We start from the raw sequence: 22,369 nt of genomic DNA, 5'->3' as shown, positions 1-22,369 counted from the left end.
CGTGTTAGCAATCACACCCATTCAATGATGTCATTGAATAGTGTGATTGGCTGAAGCCACGTGTGTTTTAGCCAATCACAGCCATTCAATGCTGTCATGGCTGCCGGCGTGTGTATTAGCTTTCTGGAAGCGGGGATTTCAAGCCCCGCATACAGAAAGCAATGCTGCGCCGGAGACGAGGAGCGAGCGACATCCTGCCGGAGCGCGACAGAACGCCGGGGGAGGTGAGTAATGATTTTTTTTTTTACACTTTTTTTTTTTGTATTACCGGCGCATAAGACGACCCCCGACTTCAGAGCAGATTTTTCGGGGTTCAAAAGTCGTCTTATACGCCGGTATATACGGTATGTCTTTTTTCAACCTTACATACTATGGTATGTTATTATGTTAGACTTGAAATGAAAAAAAAGTAGCCTCCTCTAATATAAACAGCTCAGTATACAGTAACTATGACATATGGAATATTCCCCACTTTCAGGGCATTGACTGAACCAATGCACTACACGCCCTCGCTGTATGTGTACACATGACTCGATTGTGCTGCTCCTAGTACCCAGGAAACAATAATGAAACTGAAATGTAATGAAAGTTCAACAGATGAGTCAATGAATGTAAAAGAAATATACTCTACTTCGTATAATATGTGGGTTGCTGGGAAATTTATTGCCAACTATGCAGATCATCCTTGGTTCTTTCATGTGGTCACTGTTCCCTCTTACGGTTCCCACAGCAGGCAGATGTCTATCTCTCTATACAGCACACTATGTATGCTTCTGGCAGTTCGTTGTCTCACAGTAGGTATTGTTCCATCTTCCTTATTTACATATATCTCCCAGAGGAGTATGCATGGCCTTATAAGCCTCCTCACTCACCTTCTAGGTGGTCTCCTCAAGGAGAGACGATATCCCTCCCGACTCACGTCATAGGCCTCTCGCTAGCCAAGCCAAAGTCCTACTGCACACTGATGAGGGGCAAAACAGCTCTGTGTATTGATTCTGGCTTGGTTTTCAATTTTCAATCTTTGCTAAGACCTGTATAAAGGGTCTGACATTGATTTATTAGAGAAAGGGATGTGTAGGCAGTTAGATATTAGCATATCAAATACAGATTTCTCAGAGGGCATGCACAGAGCGCAGGGTTTTTCGAACTCTGGGTGTTCATAGTTTATCATAACGAAGTTTCCACAATTGTTTAATGTTGTAATAGAAGATATTATTTCTGTTTGTTTTTACCCCCATCGTAAGTGTATGGGTGTTAGTTAGAGATGAGCGAGCACCAAAATGCTCGGGTGCTCGTTACTCGGGACGAAATTATCGCGATGCTCGAGGGTTCGTTTCGAGTAATGAACCCCATTGAAGTCAATGGGCGACCCGAGCATTTTTGTATTTCGCCGATGCTCGCTAAGGTTTTCATGTGTGAAAATCTGGGCAATTCAAGAAAGTGATGGGAACGACACAGCAACGGATAGGGCAGGCGAGGGGCTACATGGTGGGCTGCATCTCAAGTTCACAGGTCCCACTATTAAGCCACAATACCGGCAAGAGTGCCCCCCCCCCCCCCTCCCAACAACTTTTACTTCTGAAAAGCCCTAATTAGCAATGGGTACCTTAGCTAAGCACCACACTACCTCCAACAAAGCACAATCACTGCCTGCATGACACTCCGCTGCCACTTCTCCTGGGTTACATGCTGCCCAACCCCCCCGCACGACCCAGTGTCCACAGCGCACACAAAAGTGTCCCTGCGCAGCCTTCAGCTGCCCTCATGCCACACCACCCTCATGTCTATTTATAAGTGCGTTTGCCATGAGGAGGAACCGCAGGCACACACTGCAGAGGGTTGGCACGGCTAGGCAGCGACCCTCTTTAAAAGGGGTGGGGCGATAGCCCACAATGCTGTACAGAAGCAATGAGAAATATAATCCTGTGCCACCGCCATCAGGAGCTGCACACGTGGGCATAGCAATGGGGAACCTATGTGCCACACACTATTCATTCTGTCAAGGTGTCTGCATGCCCCAGTCAGACCGCGGTTTTTAATTCATAGACACAGGCAGGTACAACTCCCTATTGTGAAGTCCCTGTGGACAGCATGGGTGGGTGCCAGGAAGCCACCGGCGGTACATAAAAATATCCCATTGCATTGCCCAACACAGCTGAGGTAGTAATGTCGTGCTTAATGCAGGTGGGTTTCGGCCCACACTGCATGCCCCAGTCTGACTGGGGTTCTTTAGAAGTGGAAACAAATGCATTTATAATTCCCTGTGGACCCACAGCATGGGTGGGTGCCAGGAAGCCACCGGCGGTACATAAAAATATCCCATTGCATTGCCCAACACAGCTGAGGTAGTAATGTCGTGCTTAATGCAGGTGGGCTTCGGCCCACACTGCATGCCCCAGTCTGACTGGGGTTCTTTAGAAGTGGAAACAGATGCATTTATAATTCCCTGTGGACCCACAGCATGGGTGGGTGCCAGGAAGCCACCGGCGGTACATAAAAATATCCCATTGCATTGCCCAACACAGCTGAGGTAGTAATGTCGTGCTTAATGCAGGTGGGTTTCGGCCCACACTGCATGCCCCAGTCTGACTGGTAATATGTACCTTAACAGTAACCTCGTTGGTGGTAATGTGGTGGTGACTGCGGACCTGGTAGCGCGGTTTTATGTAGTTGGTTTTCGGAATGTGGCCAGGATTAAGTGGGCCGTGGCGGGGGGATGGTGGTGGTGCTCTCTTGTTGTGTCGTTAAAGGTGAAATTCTTGGACTGCCACCAGACGGACCAATGCAAAGGTATTTGCCAAGAATGTTTTCATTGTTGGAGGAGGAGGGGGATGTTTTGGAGGCACTATGTGTCCTCTACACGTGTCCGTGGTTATATGCACCTTAACAGTAACAGCGTTGGTGGGAAATGGCCTCGCCGCCATCATGTCTTTGTGAAGCCTCTGTTTCCACACCCCAGTGACATACCATTAGCAGCGGTATAGGCAGAGCCCACAATTATTAACATTTCAACGGTAGCATTAGGGACAGGCCCCACTAGCATATCACTAGCAGCAGTATAGGGGGAGCGCAGTCTTAGTTCCATTTCAGTAATAGTAGCACTCAAGACAGGCCCCAGTAACATTCCCATTGCAGCAGTTTAGGGAGATAACAGTCTCTTTCACATTTCAGTAGCTGCAGTATAGACAAGGCCCCAGTTACATTTGTGTAGCTAAAGTGTAGGCCAACCCCACACACCTTTCTGTACCATGAGTGCAGGCGAAGAACATAGAAATTACTATGATTACACTGTAGGTGAGGGCCCAAAAAAATTGGTGTACCAACAGTACTAATGTACCTCAGAAAAAATTGGCCATGCCCAACCAAGATGGCAGGTGAAACCCATTAATCGCTTTGGTTAATGTGGCTTAAGTGGTAACTAGGCCTGGAGGCAGCCCAGTTGAACGAAAAATTGGTTCAAGTTAAAGTTTCAACGCTTTTAAGAGCATTGAAACGTATAAAAATTGTTTAGAAAAATTATATGACTGAGCCTTGTGGCCCTAAGAAAAATTGCCCGTTCGGCGTGATTACGTGAGGTTTCAGGAGGAGGAGCAGGAGGAGGAGGAGGAATATTATACACAGATTGATGAAGCAAAAAGGTCCCCGTTTTTGATGGGGATACAGAACGATGCTTCCATCCGCGGGTGCAGCCTACGTATTGCTTAGGTATCGCTGCTGTCCGCTGGTGGAGAAGAGAAGTCTGGGGAAATCCAGGCTTTGTTCATCTTGATGAGTTTAAGCCTGTCGGCACTGTCGGTTGACAGGTGGGTACGCTTATCTGTGATGATTCCCCCAGCCACACTAAACACACTCTCTGACAAGACGCTAGCCGCAGGACAAGCAAGCACCTCCAGGGCATACAGCGCGAGTTCAGGCCACGTGTCCAGCTTCAACACCCAGTAGTTGTAGGGGGCAGAGGCGTCACCGAGGACGGTGCTGCAATCGGCTACGTACTCCCTCACCATCCTTTTACAGTGCTCCCGCCAACTCAGCCTCGGTGACACAGTCTTGCTGGGGAGCTATAAAGCTGGCAAAGGCCTTGGAGAATGTTCCCCTGCCTGCGCTGTACATGCTGCCTGATCTCTGCGCCTCCCCTGCTACCTGGCCCTCGGAACTGCGCCTTCTGCCACTAGCGCTGTCGGATGGGAAGTTTACCATCGGTTTGTCCACCAGCGCCCTGTGGTATAGCATCATTCTCGAACCCCTTTCCTCTTAGAATGAGAGTGCAAAGGCTTTCCTTATACCGTGGATCGAGCAGTGTGTACACCCAGTAATCCGTAGTGGCCAGAATGCGTGTAACGCGAGGGTCACGAGAAAGGCATCCTAACATGAAGTCAGCCATGTGTTGCGTACAGGTACCCTGGCACACATGGCTGACTTCATGTTAGGATGCCTTTCTCGTGACCCTCGCGTTACACGCATTCTGGCCACTACGGATTACTGGGTGTACACACTGCTCGATCCACGGTATAAGGAAAGCCTTTGCACTCTCAGCCATGTGTGCCAGGGTACCTGTACGCAACACATGGCTGTCCTCACTCGGAAGATCACTTTCAGGATCCTCCTCCTTCTCCTCCTCCTCCTCCTCTGGCCATACACGCTGAAAGGATGACAGGCAAGCAGCATCTGTCCCCTCAGCAGTGGGCCAAGCTGTCTCTTCCCCCTCCTCCTCATGCTCCTCCCCCTCCTCCTCAACGCGCTGAGATATAGACATGAGGTTGCTCTGACTATCCAGCGACATACTGTCTTCCCCCGCCTCTGTTTCTGATTCCAAAGCGTCTGCCTTTATGCTTTGCAGGGAACTTCTCAAGAGGCATAGCATAGGAATGGTGACGCTAATGATTGCAGCATCCCCGCTCACCATCTGGGTAGACTCCTCAAATTTTCCAAGGACCTGGCAGATGGCTGCCAACCAGGCCCACTCTTCTGTAAATAATTGAGGAGGCTGACTCCCACTGCGCCGCGCAAGTTGGAGTTGGTATTCCACTATAGCTCTACGCTGCTCATAGAGTCTGGCCAACATGTGGAGCATAGAGTTCCACTGTGTGGGCACGTCGCACAGCAGTCGGTGCACTGGCAGATTAAACCGATGTTGCAGGGTCCGCAGGGTGGCAGCGTGCGTGTGGGATTTGCGGAAATGTGCGCAGAGCTGGCGCACCTTTCCGAGCAGGTATGAGAAGTGGGGGTAGCTTTTCAGAAAGCGCTGAACCACCAAATTAAACACATGGGCCAGGCATGGCACGTGCGTGAGGCTGCCGAGCTGCAGAGCCGCCACCAGGTTACGCCCGTTGTCACACATGACCATGCCCGGTTGTAGGGTCAGCGGCGCAAGCCAGCGGTCGGTCTGCTCTGTCAGACCCTGCAGCAGTTCGTGGGCTGTGTGCCTCTTATCTCCTAAGCTGAGTAGTTTCAGCACGGCCTGCTGACGCTTGCCCACCGCTGTGCTGCCACGCCGCGTGACACCAACTGCTGGCGACGTGCTGCTGACACATCTTGATTGCGAGACAGAGGTTGCGTTGGAGGAGGAGGAGGAGGAAGGTGCTTTAGTGGAGGAAGCATACACCGCCGCAGATACCACCACCGAGCTGTGGCCCGCAATTCTGGGGGTGGGTAGGACGTGAGCGGTCCCAGGCTCTGACTCGGTCCCAGCCTCCACTAAATTCACCCAATGTGCCGTCAGGGAGATATAGTGGCCCTGCCCGCCTGTGCTTGTCCACGTGTCCGTTGTTAAGTAGACCTTGGCAGTAACCGCGTTGGTGAGGGCGCGTACAATGTTGCGGGAGACGTGGTCGTGCAGGGCTAGGACGGCACATCGGGAAAAGTAGTGGCGACTGGGAACCGAGTAGCGCGGGGCCGCCGCCGCCATCATGCTTTTGAAAGCCTCCGTTTCCACAAGCCTATACGGCAGCATCTCTAGGCTGGTCAATTTTGCAATGCGCACGTTTAACGCTTGAGCGTGCGGGTGCGTGGCGTCGTACTTGCGCTTGCGCTCAAACTGTGGCGCTAGCGACGTCTGGACGCTACGCTGAGAGACATTGCTGGATGGGGCCGAGGACAGCGGAGGTGAGGGTGTGGGTGCAGGCCAGGAGACGGTAGTGCCTGTGTCCTCAGAGGGGGGTTGAATCTCAGTGGCAGGTTGGGGCACAGGGGGAGAGGCAGTGGTGCAAACCGGAGGCGGTGAACGGGCATCGAGTTGTAATCCGTGTACCGGGGTGGGCTCCCCAGGATACAGCGAAGTCACAAACAAGAAAAACGTCTCTGACACCAGTTCAGGGGCAAACCCAATTTTACTAAAGCCCTGTGGCCCACGTGACCACAAACAATGGGTAACCCAACAAAACTCACATACACTCAGCCAGATGGCTGAGGCCCTTGTGCTGTACAGCGCTGTACTCCCCAAAGGGCGCTACTATAATAAACTATGCTTTTACCTAATGGGCAGGCCTAAATAATCCTGCCCCTTGTTACCTATTAATACCGCTACTAAGGAACAAAGGAAAGGGAGAGTGATCTGAGTACTGGCGGTGCAGCACAACAGCTTACAGACTTAACAACACTGACTCTATCCCCCCAGACCAATACAATAAGGGGTATGTATAAATAACAGCAGCTATATAGCCAGGTGAATGTTCTCCAGTAGCTTCTTACTGACAGCTGAAGTGTGGCCTGACACGGTCCATAACCCTACCTAATCTAACTACAGGCCAAAATGCAGTCCCAAGTAACTTGGCGCCAAAATATGGTGTCTTGCGTGCACATAGACCGGTCTGTTGTTTGATCGGCCAAAAAGTCTAGACGGATGAGGGTCTCCTCCAGAAAAGCGTGCGGTACCGCAGAGAGCCATTACTCACTTCCTCAGCGGCATCCAGTATTGTCCACACAATATCCAGTCTCGCTCTGGTTGTTCAGCAACATCCCCGGCAGCAAGTCTTCTCCCATCCAGCGGGCATCTGAATCCGCTGTAGCTCCGATCCCTTCAGGATACGACCTCCGTCCCTCTTCCGTAGCTCCACTCAAAATGGCTTCCTCGACCAACTGCCCAACTCACACTGTACACACGCTTTTAATTTTCTCTCCTCCCGTGCGCACGCTGTAACCAGGCAACGGGTTCTCCAATCACAGGCTACCATGGTCCTGTCACCTCACAGCTTGACCATAATCTTTTCTGCAGAACAGTGACCTCTTGTGGACAAATAGTAAAACACACAGTAGTGGACTATTTACAGTAACAAGAACAATGTACACATATTGGAGGCTGTCTCACCCTCTCACAGTCCCACCTTGTGGGGTGCTTGGCCATCATATGCCTGCGCATGCTGTTGGTGGTGCCTCCCCAGCTGATCTTGGCGCGACAAAGGTTGCACACCACTGTTCGTCGGTCGTCAGGCGTCTCTGTGAAAAACTGCCACACCGTAGAGCACCTTGACCTCTGCAGGGTGGCATGGCGTGAGGGGGCGCTTTGGGAAACAGTAGGTGGATTATTCAGTCTGGCCCTGCCTCTACCCCTGGCCACCGCACTGGCTCGGCCTGTGCCCACACCCTGACTTGGGCCTCCGCGTCCTCGCCCGCGTCCACGTCCTATAGGCCTACCCCTACCCCTCAGCATGGTGTATTACCAGTGATTTGATTTCCCAGGCAGGAAATAAATTAGCGCAAGCCTGCTGTTAAACGTAGCTGGCTGCGTATGATTTTTGTTTACGTTCTGCACCCACCACACACGTACCCAGAACGCTGAGGACTGTCAGAGGCAGGCCAAATAGAATGTTTCCCTTTTTTTGTTAAAGAAAAGGCCCACTGCGTATATTCAATCAATAATAAATATGTCTTCTGGCCCTGCAAATGTGTCACAGAACTGCAGGGTTGCAGAGTTATTAACTACAGCAGAGCGGTGATTTTTCCCAGGCAGGAAATAAATTGGCGCAAGCCTGCTGTTAAACGTAGCTGGCTGCGTATGATTTTTGTTTACGTTCTGCACCCACCACACACGTACCCAGAACGCTGAGGACTGTCAGAGGCAGGCCAAATAGAATGTTTCCCTTTTTTTGTTAAAGAAAAGGCCCACTGCGTATATTCAATCAATAATATATGTCTTCTGGCCCTGCAAATGTGTCACAGAACTGCAGGGTTGCAGAGTTATTAACTACAGCAGAGCGGTGATTTCCCAGGCAGGAAATAAATTGGCGCAAGCCTGCTGTTAAACGTAGCTGGCTGCGTATGATTTTTGTTTACGTTCTGCACCCACCACACACGTACCCAGAACGCTGAGGACTGTCAGAGGCAGGCCAAATAGAATGTTTCCCTTTTTTTGTTAAAGAAAAGGCCCACTGCGTATATTCAATCAATAATAAATATGTCTTCTGGCCCTGCCTACACAATTCTGTCCCTGTAGTATTACTGCAGGGCGCAATGCTCTGCACAGCCGATTTAAAAAAAAAATAAAAAAAAATGCAACACTGCTAACAGCAGCCTGCACAGTACTGCACACGGTTAAATGTGGCCCTAAGAAGGACCGTTGGGGTTCTTGAAGCCTACACTCACTCCTAACACTCTCCCTGCCTAACCACCACTTCTGTCCCTGTAGTGTTACTGCAGGGCGCAATGCTCTGCACAGCCGATTTAAAAAAAATTAAAAAAAAATGCAACACTGCTAACAGCAGCCTGCACAGTACTGCACACAGTTAAATGTGGCCCTAAGAAGGACCGTTGGGGTTCTTGAAGCCTACACTCACTCCTAACACTCTCCCTGCCTAAACACCACTTCTGTCCCTGTAGTATTACTGCAGGGCGCAATGCTCTGCACAGCCGATTTAAAAAAAAAAAAAAAAAGGGCAACACTGCTAACAGCAGCCTCCACACGGATAGATGTGGCCCTAAGAAGGACCGTTGGGGTTCTTGAAGCCTACACTAACTCCTAACGCTCTCCCTACAGCAGCTCCGGCACCAGCAGCACTGTCCCTCAGCTAACTCACAAGGCATCTGAGGCGAGCCGCGGGAGGGGCCGACTTTTATACTCGGGTGACATCTGATCTCCCCAGCCACTCACAGCAGGGGGGTGGTATAGGGCTTGAACGTCACAGGGGGAAGTTGTAATGCCTTCCCTGTCTTTCAATTGGCCAGAAAAGCGCACTAACGTCTCAGAGAGGAAACTGAAAGTAACCCGAACATCGCGTGGTACTCGTTAAGAGTAACGAGCATCCCGAACACACTAATATTCGCCCGAGCATCAAGCTCGGACGAGTACGTTCGCTCATCTCTAGTGTTAGTGCCAAGGACTTTGGGGCTAACAAGTACCACACCTCTGCATTTTGCTAACATCTGTACAAACAGCTGTTGACCAATTCACATAACTGCAATCTAATGTAATAGGGGGCACTGCAGACTACACATCCTGACTGCTGTCATAGGGGGTGCTCCAGACTACGCAACCAGACTTCTGTTATAGGGGGCATTCCAGACTTCCAGGACTGTAAGGTCTAAATTTCAGGACACTTGGGAGGTATGAAACCCTATTTGTAAGTCTCTTATTGCATAATTTTTTTTATTGTTTGTGGTTATATAATTAATAGACCATTTTTGACTGTTAGGGCTCCTACCCACTGGCGTTTTTTAACGCGGTTGTCAATGGGACTTTCTAATGTTAAAAAACGCATCGCAAGATGGTGCTTTGCAGTTTTTGTGCAATGCGTTTTTAACATTAGAAAGTCCCATTGACAATCTCGTTAAAAAAAAAAGCAGCGATATCGCAGCATTAAAAAAACATGCAAGTGGGAGGGAGCCCTTACAGTTCATTTCATTTACACATGAAATTAGATGTTCTTTTGGCAAACAAATAAAGAATAGTATTTTTATTTTCTTTGTTCTAGAGAAGAAATTATGTACAGTATTTCCGAGTGATGGGTAGTTTTAGGCTGGGTTCACACAGGGCGTATTCCCGTCGGAAATCTCACGGTTTGGCCGCAGCAAAAACCGCGAGATCTCTGCCGGGAGAACCGCCGCGGAAAAAGCCGCGGCGGCTTTGAAGCGGCCCGGCGGCTCGCTTTTACGTTGCGGCCGGCGCTCCCATAGAGGAGAGCGCGGCTGCAACGAAAGTAAACAAAAAAGTAAAAGTAAATAGACATGCTGCATCTTTGGAAACCGTGTCTGCGGCGGCCGCAGCCGCGGTTTCAGCCGGACTTACCGCAGCGGATTGGCCGTCCCGTGTGGACGAGATTTCTGAGAAATCTCGTCCACATGGCTGGCTAATCCCGAGATTAGCGGCCGCGGGCGGATTTTCCGCGGCAAATCCGCCCTGTGTGAACCCAGCCTTAAAGCTGGCCATACAGTAAAGATGTTGAATGGCTGCAATGAGACTGATTGATCATTCATGGAATTTTTCATACAAAGGATCTCACCAGCTACAGTACAAATTAAAGTGACTCTCTGGGATGGTGTAAAATAAAAAAAAATAAGCTATACTCTCCTCTTAAGCATCCCCCTGTCCAGGCAGGAGCCCTGGACACCGCCTTACCTAACCCAAAAAAGGCCTGGTAGTGGTCATGGGTTGAGCAGCCAGCTGCAGAATGAATAGCACATGACCGCTACCAGCTTCTTCCAGGTTTAGAGTGGTGGTGACCAGGGCTTCTACGCTCGATGGAAGGACACTTAAGGAGGTGAGTATGGCTTATTTCTTTATTTTACAGGCTTGTCCAAATTGGCAGGATTGGACTGAGCATGCCATACACTTGCACTTTCAGAAACAGTTGACCAAAATTTTACAATATGACAGATCGCATCTTTGACAGACTATACTCTGCTATCAGCCTTTCCAAACAAATGTATTAATTTTACAGCTGCTGGTTGCCTGAAATGTTTAAAATTGGCCATTTTGGGTGAGTTTTTTTCCCAAGTATATGACCAGCTTTAGGACGCTTCCACACAGGCGACATCATATTGCCACGATAAAATCGCATCCGTGTTCTGTGATATTGTGGCTTTGTGTGCTTTTTGCTAAGTTTTTTTTGGGGAGGGGTGGGGGTGGCTAGAAATATAAGAAAATGAGCCCTAGCCACATAAAAAAAAAAAAAAAAAAGAATACATCACCTCTCGAGCGCTGTCAGCTTCCTGTGTGTCTCCCCTGAGCTCTGCGACATTTGCTTGAAGTTCTCCGGCAAAGCTTCCTGGTCAGTACTTTGAAAATTCCCGCCTCCAGGAAGCTCTGCCTCTGATTGACTGAGCTGCAGCGCTCAAGGACCAATCGCAGCCATTCAATGAATGGCTGTGATTGGTTCATCGAGCGCTGACTCTAATTGGCTGAGCTGTAGCACTTGAGAACCAATCAGAGGCAAAGCTCTGCTGGAGAACTTCAAGCAAATGCCGGTGAGCTTCAGGGGAAATGCGCAAGGAGCTGACAGTGCCTGAGAGATGAAGGTTTTTTTAAATTCTTTTTTTATGCAATTTTGTATTCTAACAATGTCGCAGGCTACAAAAAAAGAAAAATCACTCATGTGAAAGAACCCATTAGAAACCATGGGCTTCTCATGTATGCATTTTGTAGCACTGTTGCATTGCTACAAAATTGTGTGATTTTGTAGCCCATGTGGAAGTGGCCTTAGGCCTCAGTCAGACGGGCGTTTTTTCGCGCGATTTGCGCATGCGATCTGCGCATATTTACAACCATTGCTTCGCAATGGGATCGATCACATGGCTGCTTTTTATGCGGATGCCTGATAAATTATAGGACACGAGGAATCGCAGATCGCGCCTATCTGCAATCTGCGATTCCTTGTGTTCTATATATGCACTCAATGGGGCCGGCGGCAGCAGCGCCGACCCCATTGAGAACATATACTACAAAGATCCTTCTCCTCTGCCACAGCTGTAACAGCTGTGGCAGAGAAGAATGATGTTCGCCCATTGAATTCAATGGAGCCGGCAATACAGCCGGCTCCATTGAAAGCAATGGGCTGCCGGCGAGCACGGATGAATTTTCGAGAAGGGCTTAAAAATATAAGCCCTTCCCTGAAAATCATCCTAAAATGTGTAAAAATAAAAAAAACTATATATACTCACCTTGTCCCTGCAGCCGGAGTTCAGCAGCGGCCGGCCGGCAGTTCTCCTGAACTGCTCTGTGTAGTATTCAGAAGCCGGGGATTTAAAATCCCCGCCTGCTAAATGGGCTGCCTCTGATTGGTCACAGCCCTCACCAATCAGAGGCAGCTCTCACTCATCCATTCATGAATTCATGAATGGGTGAGTGAGTGCTGCCTCTGATTGGCTCAGCGCAAGGACCAATCAGGGGCAGCTCTCAGCTATTGAATGACAGCAATATGACATGCAATATTTTTGTTAAATCCCATGAATTTTGGTTGTTGGTTTTGTTCCAAATCCATTGTGATGGTGTGCAGAGGCTAAATTGGCAACAACTATCACTGTCCATATACGTACTTCTAGATCTAACTGTATCTTGCAAAGGGCCTTCTGTTCTCTTTGTTTATGATAGATAGATAGATAGATAGATAGATAGATAGATAGATAGATAGATAGATAGATAGATAGATAGATAGTAAATTTGTGGTTCTGCATTCTAGGGCTGCTGGTACCCCAAGTACCCCATGCTTTTGAACAAAATAAGAATTGTGTGAATATGCATTACTGGAAAAGAGAAAAAAAAGCTGCAGGACAGGAAGCGGAGACCACAAGCTTAGCAGAGAATAGTGTCAACAGATGCTGCAAAAAGGTGTGAAATTTTGCTTTTGTTCTTACACCCATAGCAGTAAACCGTGGCTTCTGCCTCCCTCCATGAATGAGAACAGGTGCATAGACAGACTTCAGTTGCCACAGGTTCCTTCTGAAAATAGGAAGGAAAGCTACAGGATATTTATTATTCTTCCCCTTTATATACTTATATTTAGTGAAGGTACATTACTTCGATGGGTCATTTATTTGGTAGTTGACTGCTTACCGTGCTTTCTTTTCAATCTGAATAGATCCCATACTATGTGCTGATTAATTGTATAATTCATCATTATAAAGGTCAGAGCTCAGTTACAGAGCTGCAAATTACCTACTACATAATACACATATGTACACACACCGACAGACTCAGGCCTCTGTCACAACAAACCTCCTTTCCAGACGATTGTGGCCGATGTAGGGTCATCGAATGAACCCATTTGTTCATGGGTTGACAGTCTGCCCCAACCATTGATTCCCTCATTACCAGGGTACATACAGAATACAAACCATGCACTTAGGGCACTAGCTGACATGTCGTGGCAGGAGGATTCATGTGGATCACAGCTCATGTTACTGCTTTATATACGGTTATTTCCCATCATTAATGGATTTGGCATTGCAGTGGTTCTCGCAGATCTACAGATCATACTTCCCTGAGCTCAGATACTACCTGGGTATTGTAGTGCATACTTGCTCAACACATAATTCTTTCTTATTTGACTCCAGGTTCTACTTGCATCTCACAGGCGCCAATATTGGTTCGAAATTCTCTCCTTCTGTTGCCATTATTTATCTGGCATGGTGGGAGCGAGATTATGTATTCAATGAGGATTGTCCATTTGAGCAATATCTGGTCTGGTATGGCCATTACATTGATGACATGCTGTTTATATGGTCCGGCAGTGCGGCAGCCATAAAAACCCTGATCAGCTATCTCAATAATAATCCATTTAATCTTTAATTCACATTTTCGTATAATCCAATTCACATTGCATTTCTAAATTTGAAGCTGTCAGGCAATGCGATCTGGTCTTTGGTTGAGACATTTACTTACAGCAAGCCCACTGCTGGTAACACTATATTATATGCTTCATCGTGTCATCCTATTTATGTGTCCCAGTGGGAGAATTGCTGCGTTCCAAGAAAAATTGTTCCTCCGATTTGGCCTACCAAATGGAGGAACAAAAGGACATGGAGAGATTAGAGTATCATAATTACCCAAAATGGATGCTGTCTGGGGCCCAAAAACTTTCTGCTGAAAAAAATTGTACTGACTTATTGAGTTAAACCGCACCTATGTAATAATGGGGGGGGGCATGATGATTTCTTCAACCTCATATAGTGTAGAATATACCTCCATCTGTCAGACTATGCAGAAATATCTTCCTTTACTGCGTGCTGACAGGGATGTTGCCAGAATTCTTGATTCAGGCTGTAAATTTGTAGCTAAAAAGCAGGCACCTCGCAACATTTACTATCACCCAGTATGATGATTGACCATTGAGTTGAACCGTCCTCCTGGCTTCGCTATTCGGGCTGTGTGAAATGTGGCCATAGATATATTTATTGGCTCGTTGTTCCCACTACAAATAACTTGTGTCACGAATAAAACTTTCAGCATCGCTCAATATATAAACTGTAATATTACTTTTGTGGTTTATCTCATGACATATCTGTCCTGCCAAGAGTAGTATGTTGGATGGACTGTCTGCAGCCTATAAACTAGGGTAAGAAGACAGATATATGATATTGAAGATGCTGGAAGGAATAATGTATCGCCTGTTCCATCCCATTTCTTTTTGGTTCATAAATTAGATTTTTCCTCCCTACAAGTCTTCGGTATTGAAGGAGTTAACCACCCATTACAGGGTGGAGATCATCATCACAAACTTCTTGACAGAGAGGCATTTTAGATGCATATTTTGCAAACATATGAACTGCATAGTATGAACCGCCAACTAAACTTTTTATTGCATTATTAGTTATTTCTAGAGATGAGCGAGTATACACGCTAAGGCTAACTACTCGAGCGAGTAGTGCCTTAGCCAAGCATCCTCTCGCTCGTCTCTAAAGATTCGGGGGCCGGGGAGCGGCGGGGGAGAGCGGGGAGGAACAGAGGGGAGATCTCTCTCTCCCCCCCGCTTCCCCTGCTCACCGCCGCAACTTGCCTGTCACCTGCGCCGACAGCCGAATCTTTACAGACGAGCGGGAGGATACTCGGCTAAGGCACCACTCGCTCGAGTAGTTAGCCTTAGCCTAGTTAGCCTCTAGTTATTTCTATTCTGTTTCTTGTATCTTGCCTCTGGAGTCATGTGTTTTTGTTTCAAGCATCCCATTGGCTGTCTATTGTGATATATGTGTTACTCACATGTGCCTTGATGTCTTTGATTAAGGGCAACATGCTTGCTGAAACATATAAGACGGCACATGATCTCTCCTCCTCCATGTCTGTCTAGATGGGTTAAAAGCTTTCAGTCTTCATTAAACAAACGCTGGAGTTTCTCCCTTTTCCTGTGCATCAGTTGTGGTTTACAGTCAGTCCTTGCATGGGAGCGACTGCAGAGGAGCTGGTTTCCGGTTTGTATAAATTCCACATCATTGGTACACATTTTGAAAGTTGGTGGCCAGGAAAGTTGGTGGCATAATTTATTTTTCCCTAAAGCATTAGCTCGCTAATTTGTACAGTCTATACTCTCAGTCACAAATAGATCAAAATATAGGGAGAACGGCGCCCTGTACAGAGGGAATTGATAAGTGCAACAACACCCATTGGACATCAAAGTAAGGGTGAACACCCACTGGTGTTTTTTTTCTCCACTGCGCTGTGAGAGTAAAGGTAAAGTCTCGCAGCGCAGTCTGAGAAAAAAAATGGCATCACGCCCGGATATCCACAGTCTTTTCAATGGGGCCAGCGGCAGCAGTGCTAGCCCCATTGAAAACAGATGGAGAATGCCGCTGACTTCTTCCACAGCTGTGACAGCTGTGGCAGAGAATCTGCGGCATTCTATCCCATTGCTTTCAATGGGATCAGCACTGCTGCCGATCCCATTTGAAAGCACTGCTTTCTGCCAAGCCCCACAGTATGATTATCGGGAAAGGGCTTGAAATATAAGCCCTTCCCCGATAATCATCAATAAGTGGTTAAAAAAAAAAATTACTCACCTCTCCGGCGCTCAGACGCGTCCTCCGGCTGGCTCCCCTGCATGAATGAATAGCTAAGGGCTATCTGTCATTGGCTGAGCGCTCAGCCAATAGCTAAGCACTGGCTGCTATTGGCTAAGCCCTCAGCCAATCAGCACAGCCCTTTCAAGAGGCGGGGATTTTTAAATCCCCGTCTGCTGAAAGAGCTTAACAGCAGTGCATGGGAGCCAGCCGGAGGACGCGTGTGAGCGGCGGAGAGGTGAGTAATTTTTTTTTTTTACCACTTATTGATGATTATCGGGGAAGGGCTTATATTTCAAGCCCTTCCCCGATAATCATACTGCGGGGCTTGGCAGAAAGCAGTGCTTTTATTGGGATCAGCAGCAGTGCCGATCCCATTGAAAGCAATGGGATAGAATGCCGCGGACTTCTGCCACAGCTGTTTTCAATGGGGCTAGCGCTGCTGCCGCTGGCCCCATTGAAAGCACTAGCGATATGCCGGTTCTATTCCGGTGTCTTTCTTGCGCTGCGAGGCGAGAGTTTTCTTGTGCTCTCGCAGTGCAAGAAAGAAAATATCGCCAGTGAGTGTCCACCCTCAGGAGTATACTTCAAACCCACAGGCTCACCCAAGTAAAGAAATGCAGAATTGTACAAAAAAAGCGCGCAGTCACAGTATTATGATACTAAAGGATTATGTAATTGCCAAGGCAGCCCCCTTCACCAAGTAAGCTCCTTTCGCATAACTATATAATCTTTTCCTATCTTAATACTGTCCCCTAAGCGCTTTTTTTGTACATTTCCGTTTATTCATAATTTTAGGCGCATCAGGTGCTGTCCAGTATTTCTGACAGCAGAGACGCTCTGCATACCAGCTCACCTCTTCCCACCCTTGAGTCCTGGTGGTTGAATTAGTAGCAAATGCAAGGGAAGCTTTGGACATCTTTTGAACATCAGTAACGCTGAATCAGCAGGAAGGGGTGGACTCTAATTGCTTCAATTTTATGTATGACGTTTTATTCGTGCATTGCACAGAATTGGGCTGTCAAAAGCAGAAAAACCTGATGGTAGTGAAGACAGCCCTAGGTTGACCCGCCGCCACAGCACAACTTACAGTCCAAAGCCAGAAAAGCGGGCTGGGCAGCCGAAAACATTTGCTGGTGAACTGCCCAGAGGGGCACGTGCCCCCTGTCCCTCAGTCTGCCCATGTCTGTAGTCAATTGGAGCTGTGAAATGCTAGGCTGTTTCCACAAGACTCATGACCCATGTCCTCCCTCCCCCAGGCCTATTTTGGTCCAGGATGAGCCCTTTGCACGAGCATACAAATATTTGAAAGTGCATTCACATGCTATTTCTGCAAGGCAAACATTTACTTGCATGGGCGTATGTTTTGGTGCCTCAATGAGACTGGTGCGATTTTCCATGGCATAGAATAAGGAGGACAGTGGTATGAGTGAGAGACTCTCCAAGTGGAGAGCAGCTGAGTGACTGAGCAGGCTGTATACTTCTGACTCTGCTAACCCTGAGTCAGAAAGGACTACCAAGAGATAGTTCTGCTGCAGAATGTCGTTTTGCTGACAACTATTAAGAGCAGATCTGCCATGTAGCAGGACATATCATTTAACAGTTACCAGGATCAGAGACTGTCAAGGAACTTCAGGCCAGGAGTCACCGATCAAGTGCAAGGTACCGATGAACAACCACTCACACAACTTCCTTATATTGAGGGGGGTTGCTGCTTAGTACTATTCTTGCATAAAAAGGCATATACAGGGAACCATGCCACATGATATGTGTAATGCACCATGCAGACTTACAACCTAATAATTAGACCATATTTCAATCCACTGGTCTGCCCTGCACCACATAGGTGAACCACACTGGCACAGGCACCCTGGGTTTCCCCAGCGTTCAAAGCCACATTGTATGTTACTGCCTGTGTGGTTCACCTGCAAGGTGCAGGGCAGCCCGCTGGGTTAAATATGGCATTGAAACAATATGCTTACCAGTTATACACACAGTTATAACCCTCCAGGGTTGGACAAATGTCATGCACAGCCACAGTTGGAACTTGAAACTTCATTCCAAAATTAAGTCCATAGAAGAAGAGAGCAAGTGGCAGCATAAGTTAGATGCAAAAAAGTTCAGATAATTTTATTCCTACATGCCAAAATTAAAAATGCTACGTTTCGACCATGTCTCGACAAAGATCATGTGTGGTTGAAACGTAGCATTTTAAATTTTGGCACGGAGGAATAAAATTATCTGAACTTTTTTGCAACTAACTTATGCTGCCATTTGCTCTCTTCTTCTATGGATTGAAATATGGCATCATTAATAGGTTGTAAGCCTCCATAGTGCACTACAAATATCATGTGGTCTGGTAACCTGTATTTGCCTTTTTTATGCAAGAATAGTACTAAGGAGGCGCCCCCCTCAATATAAGGAAGGTGTGTCAGTGGTTGTTCATCAATACCTTCACTTGTGCAAGTGGCTTACTTTGGGACCAACCACACATTTCAGTGGCTGTAATGGTTAGTGTATTACCCTCAGTTAGAAAATACTGTGGAGGAAGTCTGTTAGACTTGTCAGAAGTGTGAAGTAACCAAAATCCCATAGCAGCATGACCCTGTGTAACCCATGCAGACAAAAGAGCCGCATCGGACAGTGATTGGTCATTACAGACAATTGCCTGGTCATGGAAGACTGTTTCTCGAAGTTTGCAGTGGGGACTCCCATCTGAGGCCAAACAGCCAAATGTGCTGTTTGCAATCTGTCAAGACTTCATCCGAGCGTATGGGTGCCCCAAATGCATACACTCAGACCAAGGGGCCTGTTTCCAAGGGAAAGTAATGCAAGAGCTGCACCAGCTGTATGGAATTGAAAAGTCACGAATTACTTCTTATCATCCTCAGGAGAATGGAGCATGTGAACACTTTAACAGTACTTTGAATGAAATGCTACACATCCTGGAAGATGATAAAAGATGAGGTGGGTCAAATACCTGCCTTCTGTGGGTTTACAATATCCAGTCCACAATACCACAGAATACACCCCTTTATATGCTCCTTTTTGAGTGAGAAACGAAGATTGAGTAACCGCAGGATAACACCAAAAGAACTATTATATTCTGGGTGCATGAGCACTGGTATCAGTTGCAAACAATTAATTATCATAGAATCCTAGAATAGTAGAGTTAAAAGGGACCTCCAGGGTAATCAGGTTCAACCCCGTGCTTAGTGCAGGATCACTAAATCATCTCAGACAGATATTTGTCTAGCCTTTGTTTGAACACTTCCATTCCAGGAAAACTCACCACCTCCCATGGTAACCTGTTCCACTCATTGATCACCCTCACTGTCAGAAAGTTTTTTCTAATATCTAATTTGTGTCTTCTTCCTTTCAGTTTCATCACATTGCTTTTAGTCTTTCCTTGTGCCAATGAGAATAGGGCTGATCCCTCTGCAGTGTGACAGCCCCTCAGATATTTGTAGACAGCTATTAAGTCTCCTCTCAGCCTTCTTTTTTGCAAGCTAAACATTCCCAGATCCTTTAACTGTTCCTCATAAGACATGATTTGCAGATCGCTTACCATCTTGGTAACTCTTCTCTCAACTTGCTCTAGTTAGTCTACGTCTTTTTTTTGTACATTGGCTTGCAGGACAAAAAATTGAAGAGAAAAAGCTAGAAACCCAAACCCCAGTGCACAAACGTTCGCTGCAGCCCACCGACCAAGTATTGGTCCAAGAGAAATGTCCAAAAGAAAAGCTAGGTAAGAGATGTTAAGTAGAGCCTTACAGAGTACTGAAATGTGTCTTCCCTTCAAGACCCATGCATGAAGTACAGTCAAAAAAGTATTGGTGCACATCCTCAAATCCTGCATCAGAACATGCTGAAGCCCTATCTATTCCAGGAAGATACGCGCCCCCTAGTGGTAACACTCCAATGTCAACCTATGACTGGACCAAAGTATGACTTACCTGATAAGTGGTGAACCCAACCAGCGACCTCCGTAAGTCCTAGTATTGTGGATGTAGAAGCATCCACTTCGGTACCATCATCAGAGGTGAGAGAACAATGTGAAATAAGTCGTACGCCTGCTTGGATGGAGAAAAGTAAATCAACCCACAAACGATGTACTCGGCCTCTTTGAGGGGTTCTGACACAATGCTTTGCTGCTGAGGAGTACATATGGGGAATCTCTGTAACGGGTTAAATGCCTTGATGTATACAACTATTATTGATTTCTTCACTGGAGGACTGGTAAAGTTAAAGTGGAGAGGCACAAGAATGCAAATGCAAACATTTGTACATCCATGCAAACACTTATTCGCAGACAAATGTTTTGGTGCAATAATGAGACTCTGCCCTCAGAACCGGCGTGAGTTCCCGTGGTCTAATGTGAGGAGGACAGTGGTGTGAGAGACTCTCCAAGTGGAGTGCAGCTGAGTAACTGAGCAGGCCATTTACTGCTGCCTGCACTAAAGCTGTGTCGGGAAGGACTACTGAAAGTTCTGCTACAGAAGTTCATGTTGCGGATTCCCAAAGCTGTCAACTAGAGTGAGCACGTCTGAGACCACCATAGAGGGGGAAATATCAATTAACAGTTACCTGGACTCTGGAGGCCTCATCACCCCGACAATGGAGCAGAGGACACCAGCAGTTGTGAATGAGGATAGGCCTCTTTAAAAACTGAGTGCGCGCACAAACAGCTGCCTTTAGAACCCAAACAAGCCTGCTAGTTAAAGACAGGGACATATTCTGTTATTCAATCGGACATCTGCAGTTGTATTAGCTCATGCAATTAGCATACTCAGAGACAAGCCATGACTTTGTATTAAAATCTTAATCGACTTACTGGTACAAGTTTTTCGGTCAGACTCTTTACAAATGATTGTGTGTGTGGCATTGTGCCAAAGTTGAGTTCATCCCACCTTCTGAGACTTTACTTGCCCGGTTCACAGAATACGTCATTATACTTGTATGTATCAATTGTGTAGTGTGAAATCTGTTTCTCTGGGTCATGATGATTAGTTATCATGGTCAAGGTCGAATACAATATCTTCTACGGTTTCTTTTTTTTCTGTATCTGCATAACAAATGTTCCTTTTACAGTTCTTTGTTATAATAAAAGTATATACGTTTTTGTAATCCTGGTGTCCACATTGTTCTCCAATTCCAGTTTCGCCAACCCCTACCATGACATTCTCACCAAAGGAGGGTTACTTCCCTGGTATCACATTAATGTGAGTCAACTACATATTAACCACTTCTGTTTCTTCTCAGTGCTTGTCACTTCTACTAATTTCATAGTACATACTGTATACTTTAGGCACTGGGGGAGGTGGACAATAGATGTAGACAAAAGACCCATAGTTATTAAAAAAAGGGAGGGGGGATAGGAATATTTGGGAATAGAAAAATAGGCACTTAGAGGTAAAAAAAAATTAACTACTTGGCAATAACTATACAGTACTGTGCTGCCACCAAGGGGCTTGCAAAATCTCCCATACTCTACATATATGGCGCTGAGCTGAGCCCATTCTACTGCAGAGAAATGCCCATTCTCAGCTGTTTAACCCCTTTGATTCTACAATCAATAGCTACTGACCACAGCATCTAAGTGGTTAGGCAGAGGGAGAAGTCTCCTTGTTACCCCATCCCCCCTTCCAGTGACAAGAATGGGTTACAGCAGCCTGGACGAAATAAAGGTTTCTAAGTCTGCTATCTTTGCATACCTATTAGGCATAGTGCACTGCAATACTACATAGTACAATACAGAAGAACTGCATTATATTACACCATCAATCAGTCAATTGCGGGGCTAAAGGGGTATTCCCACCACAGCAAGTTATCCCTTGAATAGAGATTAACTTCCTGTGATGGGAATACCCCTTTAGGTTCCATAGTGGGATAAAAAAAGTGTAAACATGTTTACTAAAATGTTTAAAATAGGAAAAAATACAAAAAAGAAATGTCTAATTAAATAGTAACAAAGGACAAGGTTAGAGAACAAGGATTGGACCGCATTGATCATAAAATGATGGCATATCCTAGAGATATGCAATCACTTTTTAGGATGGAAGAACCCCTTTAACTCACAGCTAGCCATGGACATGGATACAACCAAGGGTGTATATACCATGGAGGCAGACAATGCAGCTGTTATGGGGCTCTTGGAGTGAAGGACCCCAACCCTGGTTGAACCCTCTACTATACAGTGGAGCTGCCTTGTAAGCAAACAAGGCAATTGGAATTTGCCAAGGGACATGAAAAAGACTTGCCGGTTAAAAGAAGAAACTATGGGGACATTTAAAGCTGAAAATGTTGACACAAATCTCACTTGCGCAAAAATTGAAACTCTTCTGCTTTTTGCGTCAGCCTCCCCACTTTAGTGAAAATTGGGTGGGGCTTATCAGGAGGGGCATGGCCACCCAGAACACCAAAAACTGGTGTAAGTTATACCCAAAATCTAGGC

This window comes from Eleutherodactylus coqui, chromosome 6 (assembly GCF_035609145.1).
Source record: "Eleutherodactylus coqui strain aEleCoq1 chromosome 6, aEleCoq1.hap1, whole genome shotgun sequence".
Taxonomy (NCBI): domain Eukaryota; kingdom Metazoa; phylum Chordata; class Amphibia; order Anura; family Eleutherodactylidae; genus Eleutherodactylus; species Eleutherodactylus coqui.
The sequence above is the reverse complement of the archived record's forward strand: the minus strand, read 5'-3'. Positions refer to the sequence as shown.